The following is a 13,512-nucleotide window of genomic DNA, read 5'->3' on the forward strand; positions in this document are numbered from 1 at the left end:
AATTTATTTTATGAGTTAAAAAAAATTTTTAAGTTACAACAAAAAAAATGTTTACATTTTACAATAAAGTTTCATAAAAATCTTAGTCAAACCTTTAGTATTATGGATATTAAACATGCTGGCAGAGTACATGCATCCATGTTGTTGTGAACATTTTAATTAAATAAAGAAATTCCCTATCCATAGTCGCCGTGGGAAAGAATAAAAAAAATTAAAAAAATCCCTACCTACCCATGGCCTTAACTGACAACCAACAGGAAACAAACAATATTTTCTGTTATGCCTTGGCTCTATCACTCACACACCCTGCTCTGTGGCTCTATCACCGTCTACTGTGGAAACACACACTGGCTGTCTCCTACTCATTCAACGCCAGACCCGATGATAGTCGGGTTAACTCGCTGACCGTTCAGCGCCAATCACGTGTATAGTCGGGTTTTAATCGTTATTTCTTTTATTAGCGATATCCATTCATTTTCATTCATCCAGCTTGATGTTATCATTGGGAATGGGTCTGAGCTCGCAAAAGGTCAAATACAGCCGTCCAGCTGGTATTGCACTCCATTATAAATGGTGTAGTTTCTTTTCTGGGACGATCCGAGCCGGGCGGGGTTTAAATACTCAGGCGAGGTAGGCCTATACAACGATGGCATGCAACAGTAACCCCGCCCGCCCGTCAGTGTGTAACGCTCGGTAATGTGGGACGGACCTCCACGAGCAGTATTTGGAATGGCGATCAGATAATTGGATTATTTCTTTTGCATTACATCAGATACCAGGTAAGGACTCTATATATCCAATCTTGCGTTGATCTGATATTTCTTTCTACCGCGATCGCGGCTGTCTGTGTGTGTCTGTGTGTGGCTGTGTGCCGTTGGGTGCAGGAGGGGACTGGGGGAGCCTTGCACTACGAGGCCCTTTTCATTCTTGCATGAGGAAGGATAATAACGAGGATCTAGCGTTGATTTCAGGATGATTAGATAAATTACAACGTGTTTAGTGTATTCCACTAAAGGGCTATTATCGCGTCTTTTCCTGGGATTACTAAGAATCACCAAAACTATATTCATATTCAAAACGGTATAAAACGGAACTGTACGGATGAAAAAACTATCAGTTTTGTACATGTTGACTGGAAGCAACTCACTGATAATCGACGGGTGTATTAGACCCATAGCTATAATTTAAGATATATTTTAAGCACTTGCAAATCTCGCAGTCCGCCCATTGATTAAAGCGGTGGCGTTCTAGCGCCCTCTCGCGCATTAAGCGATGGCGCAGAATGAGTTAAGATCTATAGATCCGTCAGAGTAGATGTCTGCTGTCATCTACAGATATTCAAGATACAAGATACAAGACTTTTATTTGTCACGGCATACAAGTATACAATGAAATGCGGGGGGTCTTGCCCGCAACGATGTTCATAATTACAATAGTAATATATAATAAGCATCCAATAGAACAACATTGTGCAATAACAAGTAACAAAGTAGGGCATATCGGTATCTGTACATGAGTTATTTACAGAGCATGGTAGGACATGCTAGGTCCTGTGGTAGTGCAATACACTGTTAGCTACGGATGAGGCACTGGGTCTTTATGTACACTGCTATACAATGCTATATTTTACAATCTCAAGCTATACTATACTATTCTTAAAGTGACCTTTCCTTCTGTAAAGTGACCATAAGTGTGAGCGTGTGCAGTATGAGTGTGTGTGTGCTCATGTTAAAGTGGCTGCTAGTGTGTGAGCGTGTACAGTGTGTGTGTTGTGTGTGTGCTCATGTGTGCTTGTGCGTGGAGAGTTCAGTGTTCAAGGCTCTGATGGCCTGGGGGAAGAAGCTGAGCCGAAGTCTCTCTGTCCTAGTTACTGGTGTTCGCAGGCGTTTGCCTGACCGCAACAGCATGAACAGGCTGTTGTTGGGGTGGTGAGGGTCTTTCATTATCCTGCAGGCTCTGGATTTGCACCTCTTGTTGTATAGGACCTGCAGGGTTGGTAGTGCAATACCCGTGGTACGCTCGGCTGAGCGCACCACTCTCTGTAGGGCCTTCTTGTCCTGTGCCGTGCTGTTTCCATACCAGGCGGTGATGTTTCCAGTCAAGATGCTCTCTACAGCTCCGGAGTAGAAGGACTGGAGTATCTTCCCAGATACTCTGAACTTCCTTAACTGTCTCAGGTGGTAGAGACGCTGCTTCGCCTTTTTTACGACTGAGTCTATGTGTGTTGTCCATGTCAGGTCCTCTGTGATGTACCTGAACGCGTTCAATGAACGATCGTTCGTGAACGTGTTCGTATTTTGGGCGAACGTGAACTGAACGGATGTTTTCCCCCCTAAATGAACGTAATTGAGAACACATTCATTCTCAGCGCTGTATAACGGCGTTCAAAAGTGCGTTCATTCTCAGCACTATATTATAACGGCGTTCAAACGTGTGCCAGATTTCATATGCCTTTCAGCCGAAAACCCAGTTAAAACACACCGTAAACAGGCTTTAAAATAATGCTGAAAACCACACAATCTGGCAACCGCTCTGGGCGGGGCTTCGGGGAGTCTGGTAGTAGAGCAGCAGCACTCGCACTTTCAGAAGGGTCTGCACTCGCTCAGAGTCAGACTCTACAGCGTCAGCGTAAGAGCATTTAAAAGAGTTTTAGTTAAAGTCTGTAAATGTTTTGCACTTTGAATATTGAACTTTGAGGTACAACCTTAGTTTCATACCTCAGCCTGGTTCCTACCTCGTGTTGTGTTAGTACAGAGTTATGTCGGCACATGTTTATATGTTTGCACAAATTGACTACTTTCACTTTGGTACTTTAAGTATATTTAGATTATTATACTTAATAAAGACCATTCAAGAAGCACGTTTTTCCTCATGTTTTTGAAAATATACTGTAGAGATGAAAGCTGCAGCTGCTAGTAGTGTGGACTGAATGGGGGGCAGCAAAGCGTTATGGAAATGCCAGTATTCTGTGGTTCTATTATGGGTTGTGGCAATACATTTGAAAAATAATAGCTTGCAGCAACGTATTGAAAAAAGAACTATAAAGTATAAACTATAAATTAGTTCATTTTTGAAACCATGAACTTTAGTTCAAATTTTTTTATTTTGAACTATGAACTGAACTAGTTCATTTTAAAATGTGTGAACTGTGAACTGAACTAGTTCATGTAGAAAGTGAACTTTCCCAACACTGCCCCCAGGTACTTGAAGCTGCTCACCCTGTCCACGGTAGCCCCGTTTATCCTCAGTGGTGTGTGTGTCTCCTGCTGTCTCCTCCAAAAATCCACGATCAGCTCCTTGGTTTTACCAATGTTCAGGAGCAGGCTGTTGTCCTGGCACCAGCATTCCAGTACCTCAACCTCCTCCCGGTAGGCCTTCTCGTCGTTGTCCGAGATCAGCCCCACCACCACTGTGTCGTCCGCAAACTTCACTATGGAGTTGGAGCTGAACTTGGCCACACAGTCATGTGTGTATAGTGAGTACAGCAGGGGGCTCAGATATTTACATTATATATCTCCCCTACTGACTCCTGTATTTGTTATCCGTTACTCGTGTTTTTATGTTCTTGTGTATTCATATTGTTCTCCGTTTCCCTGTGGTTCTGTTTTCTTTGTTTTTTGCCTATTTAGTAAAGTCGCTATGTCAGCGACTTTGGGTCATTGAAAAGCGCTATACAAAATGATTTTTTTATTATTATTACACATATGAAAAACAAGTCGGATCTCACGATATGGTTATGCACTTTACTACATTATTATATGGTTATGGACTTTACTACATTATTATATTCATATGGTTATGGACTTTACTACATTATTATATTTATATGGTTATGGAATTTACTACATGGTTATATTTATAGGGTTATGGACTTTAGGCTACTACAGTACAGTTGTTTTGGACTTCACTATATCAACAGACTTTGTGCTGGTGAGCTGTCTACAGGGACACTTGAGGCATTTGAATTGCCAGGGGAAACCATTAATGACAATAATACACTGCTTGTGATTTTGGCATGTGTATTAATAGTTAAGGTCGCCATGGTAATGTTAGTAATACATTAACAGTAGCCTACTGGTACAAAACTGTCGCTTTCAGTTGTGATTGGAGGATCAAGAAAAGAGGGTGGGGCTTGAGATAGGTCAACTGGCCTTAGTTGTCAACAGAGATACCCTCCACCATATGCAGGTGTTTAGAACAAGACATATCTTAACAAACAAAGCATTTCTGAGACAAGCCAGTACAAGACAAATACGTGTTTTTTTCCATGAGTAGATTAAGACACTGAACATAGCACTGCGTCTCCCCACAGTATAACCCCATGGCAGGTGGCCTCCAACAAGGTTAAGTATTTGCCTAATTTTTTAAACATACTGTATGCATCCATTCTTCCAACCTGTTTATAGGACATATTTTCAAATGCAGCTACTCTTGCCCATTCTTGGGCTGAAGACACTCCATAGTTCTTCCATCTTCTTAAAATAATCTGTCTGCTGCCTATCATGATGCTAGTTTGGATCCAACTTCTATTGTGCTTGTCTCCTTCTGATCCATCACCTAAAACAATTAAACTAGGGCTGAACAGAATTTGAGTCTCTAAAGTCTCACAGAGATCATCACATATCCTCACCCAAAATTCTTCAACATGGTCACAGGACCATAAAACATGCATTAGGGTGTTTCTGTCAAATGTGGCTCTTTCAGAAATACTTATCGTCAGCGTGGCTCCTAAGTTATCCACGCCTGAGTACCACTGCTTTAGAGTAGGTCCAGATTGACATTGTAAATAACCTATTCTTAATGTTTTATCTGTCTAAATAAAGGTTAAATAAATAAATAAAAAGGTCTATCCACCCATTATGCCTTAATATTATAGAGTAGGTCTATCCCCATTATGCTTGGCCTGAGTACCACTGTCTTAGAGTAGGTCTATCCACCCATTATGCTTGGCCTGAGTACCACTGCCTTAGAGTAGGCCTATACACCCATTATGCTTAGAGTAGGTCTATACACCCATTATGCTTAGAGTAGGCCTATACACCCATTATGCTTAGAGTAGGTCTATCCACCCATTATGCCTTAGAGTAGGCCTATACACCCATTATGCTTAGAGTAGGCCTATACACCCATTATGCTTAGAGTAGGTCTATCCACCCATTATGCTTAGAGTAGGCCTATACACCCATTATGCTTAGAGTAGGTCTATCCACCCATTATGCCTTAGAGTAGCCCTACCCAAAGCTGTAAAGGAATGTGAATCACTACCCACTTTCAAAACCACTCTCAAAGAACACCTACGGGAGACTGCAATTCGAAACTGGCCCCTGTAAATGTCCTAACCCAACCCCCTCCAATGTACAGTAAATGACCAAGTATGGTTTTGTCAATATTCCAATGTACAGTTTTGCTTGTACAGTTGTACAGTGTTCCCCACCCACCCCTCCACCCAACCACCTCCAATGTACAGCCCCCCCCCCCCCCCCCGCCCCCCCAACCCCACCCCACCTACCCAACCTCCTCCAATGTACAGTTTCTACGTCAAATGTATACTCTCTTTTCTGGACTCTTTTTGTATCACAAACAGTACTGTATTTGCAAATCTGGTATGTCATAAATGTATAGATGTAGCAGTACTGTCTATCTGTATGTCATGTATGTCATATATGTCCTGATGAATTGAAAATGGGGGACCCTGATGTAAACAAGACGAAAGTCTTTCTCTGGTCTGCATCCCCTTAACAATTGTGTGTATTGAGCTGTACTGTATTGTACCCATTCTGCAATCTGTTAATAAAGTTTCAATCAATCAATCAATAGGTCTATCCACCCATTATAATAATAATAATAATTCATTTAATTTATATAGCGCTTCTCAATAACCCGAAGTCGCTGAAATTATGCTTAGAGTAGGTCTATCCACCCATTATGCCTTAGAGTAGGTCTTAGGGCTGTCTTAAATACTTAGAAGCTTCGAAGCTTCGTTCGATGGGCATGGGATTCGAATATGAAAATAAAATTTGATTATTACAAAAAAAAGAATATATATATATATATGATTTTTTATTTTTATTTTTTGCTAAATCAACTCTGCCTCTCTTTGTTAACTACAACAAGCAATGCTGTTTGTTATTTAAGATGAGGTCGGACTCGGTACTGACAGATTTGTGTTCATTGTGCTGCTTTTATAAAGCCTCAAATGACGGCTTACAATATTTCATGATGGCAAAGTGTTTTGTTTGTCTAAGATTTAAAAATGTTTCAACTTTACAGCACTGACAAAGTTGAACAAAGTGCTGTACAAGTCCCACAACATAAAAAAATATATATTATTATTTTTTTATTTCGAAGCTTCGAATTAAAATCGAATCTCGGCCCCGAAGCTTCGAATTCCAAAAAAATATTCGAAGGTCAGCCCTAGTAGGTCTATCCACCCATTATGCTTAGAGTAGGTCTATATCCACCCATTATGCTTAGAGTAGGTCTATCCACCCATTATGCCTTAAAATAGGTCTATCCACCCATTATGCATTAAAGTAGGTCTATCCACCCATTATGCCTTAGAGTAGGTATATCTACCCATTATGCCTTAGACTAGAGTAAGTAAGTAAGTAAGTAAGTAAGTAAGTAAGTAAGTAAGTAAGTAAGTAAGTAAGTAAGTAAGTAAGTAAGTAAGTAAGTAAGTAAGTAAGTGGGAGCTCCAGTAGCTCACCGCGTACCTCGAGCGCTATTTGTACCCATTCAAACCTGTTTCTGTCGGTCATTCTTGACCAGAGAAAATGCGATAAACGCAAAAAAGAGCCAGCGGAATGGCCAAAGTTTAAAAAAAAGTAAGTAAGTAAGTAAGTAAGTAAGTAAGTAAGTAAGTAATTAAGTAATTAAGTAATTAAGTAAGTAAGTAAATAAGTAAGTAAGTAAGTAAGTAATGTTTATTTATATAGCACCTTTCACAGATCAGGGTCACAAAGTGCTTCACATAGTAAAAACATCAGTAAAGTGCAAAGATAGCAGCATGGTAAAAGAAAATTATTAAAAACGTGAAAGACAAAACAAAACAGATAAAAAGACATAAAAGATTTACACAGAGCATAATTAGCCAAACGCCTGTTTGAACAGCAGTCTTTAGCTGCTTTTTAAAGGTGTTTACCAAGACCACAGATCTAAGGTCCAAGGGCAGAGCATTCCATAGCCTGGGGGCCACGATTTCGAAGGCTCGTCACCTTTTATCTTTAATCTAGACCGGTAGAGTAGGTCTCTCTATCCACCCATTATGTTTAGAGTAGGTCTATCCACCCATTATGTTTAGAGTAGGTCTATCCACCCATTATGTTTAGAGTAGGTCTATCCACCCATTATGCCTTAGAGTAGGTCTATCCACCCATTATGCTTAGGGTAGGTCTATCCACCCATTATGCTTAGGGTAGGTCTATCCATATCCACCCATTATGCCTTATAGGTCTATCCACCCATTATGCCGTAGAGTAGGGTTATCCACCCATTATGCCTTAGAGCAGGTCTATCCCCCTATTATGCTTAGCGTACTGTAGGTCTATCCACCCAGTATGCTTGGCCTGAGTACCACTGCATTAGAGTAGGTCTCTATCCACCCATTATGCTTAGAGTAGGGTCTATCCACCCATTATGCCTTATAGTAGGTCTATCCACCCATTATGCCTTATAGTAAGTCTATCCACCCATTATGCCTTATAGTAGGTCTATCCACCCATTATGATTGGCCTATAAGTGGTGGTATTACGAGCTGGTGTGTTTGTACTAGGGATGGGTGTGAGGAATCGATTACTCGTAGCTATGAGAAAAATCGATGTGTAAGATTATAACTGTTTGTTGGTTTCCTTAAACATATACGTAAATGAACAAAATATTTAGTTTTTTTCCCATTTACGAGTAATACACGATCACTTGAGTATAGCATGCGATCAATCAATCTGGATTTTTCTTTCAAATGCCCATCCCTAGTTTGTACGTGCTTTGATGGGCGGCGTGGGATTGAGCAATATCAATATGGGCTGTTTGATAAAATGTTTTGTCTGAGTCCATCCCTGACTCCACATACTGTATGATTTTATCCTTTCACTACCACACTATAGAATGGTAACCCTTTCACTACCACACAGACGGTTAACCCTTTTTAGTGTGGTAGTGAAAGTGTTAACCCTTTGTAGTGTGGTAGTGAAAGCGTTAACCCTTTGTAGTGTGGTAGTGAAAGGGTTAAAGATGCATTTGCACTTAAGTACAAGTTATGTTATTGATATATTTTCTCTTGTATTTTTTCATAATTGGCATTAGGGTCATCCAAAAGTAACTGACAGTAATCATCAGATTACATTACTTTTATATAGTGATACTTAGAGTAAGTTACTAAATACATTTTTCAGCAGGTAACTTGTAACTGTAATGGAATAACCCAACCCTACCAGTACTCTATCAGGAGCACCCAGGAGTTGACAACAAGCGCACCCAGAAACTGGAACCAAAAGGTGGACGTGGGGATTTGAATGGCTTGTACTAGATAGAATACAGTAAAGTTAGACAGAATATACAACTTAGTGGTTTTCAGAACTACTTCCAAGCCTCACAGAGTAAATTTGGTGTGTGGTCCTTTAAAAATGTGGACTATCCCTTTAAACCTTTCAATCTCTGCATTTAGCCTACATGTGAGCTTGACAGATACGGTCTGGCTCATCGGATCAAACCGTCCAGACCTGTCAAATGTGTTCTGGCATGAGCCGAGGATAGAAGTCAAGTCACATTTAAATGAAACGGTACCATATTCACACTGCAGCCATTTAGCTCAAGATGGGATTCCTGAGCATGACATGAACCTGAGCATGACATAAGAGCACAATGGCCACTGTGTGTGAATATGGTCAATAGCGGTACAAACAGTAGGTCAAAATGAACTCATCTCAGCTCTCTAACGATTATGCTCCTCAGTAACTACTGTACCTATCAAAGAAATTGTCTATAGCCAAGAAATGACACATCCCTAAACCAAAACTAATAGGCCTACCTTCTGCAATTAAAATGTAGGCTAGACAGCAATCAGTCTTGCCGGAGCCAAAATATTGCATTTTCCTCATTTGGAACTTAATCATTTATTGACTATAGCAGCAGCATGCAATTTTTGGCTACAAGCCATCCAAATGTTTTATTGTGATTCTGGACTCTTTTAAATACTTTTTTCAAAGCATACAAAGCTATTTTTATCATATTTTAAAGCCATATATAGAGAAGAGTTGCTGAAGTGTGGATGACTAACACCGAAAGAGATTTTTGATGGATTAAGAATCCGGGCCTACTGTTCTACCACCATCCAACCTACCTGACTGTCTTCTATCCATTGTCAAAATCCTCATACCAACTTCTACAGAGGGTAAGCATGTCCCCTCGCAAGATCAAAACAAGACAAAACATCTCTACTCAAGATGAGGACTATGTCTCTATGGAAAATGTGAAAGAAATGATGGATCAACAGAAATTATTCTATGTGGAAATGCTTAACAGGCAAGAGTCAAACTTCATGTCCTTTACCAAGCTCATCATGGAATCTACAACCACTAGAATTGATGGCATTATGAAAGAGGTACATGAGGTCAGGTCCAGCCTTCAGTTCTCTCAAGCCCAAATTGATGACTTGAGAGTGATGGAGAAGAAACTTGGCTCATTTGAATCACAGCTCCAGTCATTCCAGTCCCTGCCCACTCAGGGTATGACCCCGGAAAGCAAAGACATCATATCCAAAATGGACTATCTGGAAAATCAGAGTCGAAGAAACAATGTAATTATTGATGGTCTGACTCAGGAAAATGTGTATGAATCCTGGTCAGATACTGAGCAGATGGTCAGAGAATTCCTAAAAAACAAACTGGAAATTGATCCAAAGTTCATCGAAATCGAAAGAGCCCACCGCACTGGGAGTGTGAAACAGAACACTGATAAAGCAAGACCAATTGTTGTGAAACTCCTGAGGTTCAAGGATAAAGACCTCATACTTGCCAAGGCGAGAGCTCACCTCAAGAACACCTTAATTTATGTAAATGAGGACTTCTCTGACTTGTTAAGGAAGAAGAGAGCTGACCTCATTCCAGCAATGAAACAGGCAAGGGATGAAGGAAAGTATGCCGTCATTAACTATGACAGACTGGTGATCAAACCACGAAAGCCTCAGGGGGTGATTCCAACCACACAACACGAGTGAAAGTCAGTGGGAACCTACCATGCTATGATGACCCCTTTTAATGATCTTTTCTCCACCTATCTATCATGTCATCTTCCCCACACAACCAATTTGGCGCTCATCTCCAAACCTTCCCTACATCTGTCTCTGGTTCATTACATGTAAACTCTAACTCCAACCCATATGATCAAGTAAATGAACTTTTGAAGGACCCGCCCACTACGTTGCTTCAGTCAGAAAGTGAATCTCGGGACTCATCAACATCAAACCTTTTATTCAATAATGACCCTGACACACATTGTTTTGCTCAAATGAAACAAGTCTCTGGAATATCTGATTACTTCAGTGTGAACGAATTCAATTCCACTGTTGACCCTCAAAATACTAGGAGTGACTTTTCCCTCATCCATATCAATGTCCGCAGCCTGCCAAAAAACTATGATACTTTATGCCTTTGTTTGACTAACCTTGACTTCTCTTTTAGTGTAATAGGGCTTACTGAAACATGGCTGTCTAAAGACAATGCTGATTTGTATGAATTCAATAACTATAAGCATATTCATAGATGCAGAGAAGGCCAAAAGGGTGGGGGTGTTTCTCTATATCTCAATCCGAACATGGTGTATAAAGAAAGGCATGACATCGAAAAGTATTTAACCCTTTCTGCTGAGGCTGTGTTTGTTGAAACCCACCAGGCCATTATTGCATGTATTTATAGACCTCCCAGCTTTAGCTTGTCTGCATTCAATGCTGATCTAACAAATGTTCTGGATGTCATTTCCAAAGAAGGGAAAAAATGCTATTTAATGGGTGACCTAAATATCAATTTTATAAACCATAAGAATGATAACTCAACTAAGGAGTTTATTGACACAATGTATTCCCACTACTTTCATCCTATGATTGCAGTACCAACCAGAGTGACAGAGACATCTGCCACTCTGATTGACAATATCTTTACTAATGTGTTGGATAAGAGCATGAAATCAGGAGTTCTGTGCATGGATATTGCTGATCATTGTCCAATCTTTCTCATATTATATAGGGAACATGAAAAGTCTCCAACTATGCTATATCCTAAATATAAGAGACGCTTTAATGAAGCTAGTTTGACCAGGTTTGGACTAGTGGTCGGCGAGTATCCATGGACAGATATCCTCCACTCTGTTGATGCACAAAAGTCTTTTACTTTGTTTTCTGAACGTATCTCCCAGGCCTATGACCTATGTTTTCCCCTTGTACAGGCATCTCCCAAGCCTCATCATAAACTGATCAAACCATGGATAACCCCAGCTATTATCAAATCCCTAAATACTAAACGTAGATTGTATAAAAAATATCTTCTCAATCCCACTCCATTTTATCTTGCTCAATTTAGGAACTATAGAAATAAATTAAACCACATTATCAGAGGAGCTAAAAAGCATTACTACAATATGGAATTATCTAAAAACAAAAATAACATGACTCTCTTATGGAGAACAATTAACTCTATCCTCAACAAAAAAAATAAACGTAATCAGTTGCCTAATGAATTTAAGGTTGATGGGGTTATTATCACTGACCCGCAATTAATTGCCAATAACTTTAATAACTTTTTCTCAGAAGTTGGTCCAACACTGGCTGCAAAGATTCCATTTAGTAACCATAGTCCCCTTCAGTTTATGAATCCTCCAATCAATGACAGTTTTAACTTCTTGCCGGTTACAGAGGATGAGGTTCGGGAGATCTTGATCAACCTGGGGGACTCTTCTCCGGGTTATGATGGTATTGGAGGCAGATTACTGATATCCATTCAAGAATCCATTGTGAAGCCATTATGTCATATTTTTAATACATCACTGGAGAAGGGAATCGTCCCACTGGAACTTAAAATAGCTAAGATCATCCCTATTTATAAAGATGATGACCCAGCCGTCTTCAACCATTACAGACCTATATCCATCCTTCCTACCTTGTCAAAAATACTTGAAAAGCTGGTCTATAAAAGATTAATTGAACATCTTAATAAGCACAATATTATTTACACTCACCAGTACGGGTTCAGAAAGAAACATGCAACATATATGGCAATAACACATCTAATTAATGAAATATACAAAGCTAAAGACAGAAAGGAAAACACTATAGGTATTTTTTTAGACTTATCAAAGGCATTTGATACAGTCAATCACAATATCCTCCTGCAGAAGCTCTCACATCTTGGAATAAAAAACAATGCACTGCTATGGTTCACCAGTTACCTTAAAGATAGACGTCAGTCTGTATCCTATAATGGGACAAATTCTCCTTTTCTTCCTTTACTTTGCGGTCTGCCCCAAGGTTCAATTATTGGGCCTTTGTTATTTTTGTTATATATCAATGACCTCCCTAACGTCTCAGACAGGCTGTCGAAAATTTTATTTGCAGATGACACGTGTGTATTCTATTCACATAAAGATCCTGATACCATCATTAGGGTCATAAATGAAGAACTTAACAAACTATCAATTTGGTTTAAATGCAACAAATTATCACTAAACATTAAAAAAACGAATTTCATTTTTTTTTGTCTCAAATCTGTGATTTTTAACTCTTCATCTAAAGTAGTGATCAATGACATCCCCATAGCTAGGGTGTGTTTTACACGATTCCTTGGTGTTCTGCTTGATGAATCCCTATCATGGAAACCTCATATCACAGCCATAACTACAAAAATGGCCAAGAGTATTGGTATTCTTGGAAAAACACGTCACTTGCTGAGCACCGAGGTTGCCACAATGTTATATTACTCTATGGTTTACCCATATATCAACTACTGTAATTTAGTTTGGGGTAGTACGCATCAGACCAAACTTGAGCCCATATACCGTCTGCAGAAACGAGCTCTAAAAATAATCAGCTGTGTACATCGAAGTCATTCTTCTCAGCCTCTATTCCATAAGTTAGGTATCCTCAGTGTTTATCAAGTGAATCATCTTCAGACTGGTTTATTTGTGCATAGTTCTTTAAACAGAGCCCTTCCCCCTTTTTTTCATGACATGTTTGCCCACAATCACCAAATTCATAATTACCCCACACGTAGTTCCTGTTTGCTAAGACCACCCTTTTCACGCACTTCCCAATCTCAGTTTTGTTTGCTCTACCGAGGGTCAAAGTTGTGGAACTCTTTGCCTCCACATATTTTGGAATTTTCTTTTCTGAAATTCAAAAGAGCACTGAAATCTCATCTCCTAGATCACCAATATTTCCCATATGGACTTCCTTTACAAACTGTAGTCTGATGGCCTGATGTATTTTGTTATTTTATTTTCGTTTTATTATATATTCTTACTGTC

This window comes from Notolepis coatsorum, assembly GCF_963971535.1.
Source record: "Notolepis coatsorum genome assembly, chromosome: 2".
Taxonomy (NCBI): Eukaryota; Metazoa; Chordata; class Actinopteri; order Aulopiformes; family Paralepididae; genus Notolepis; species Notolepis coatsorum.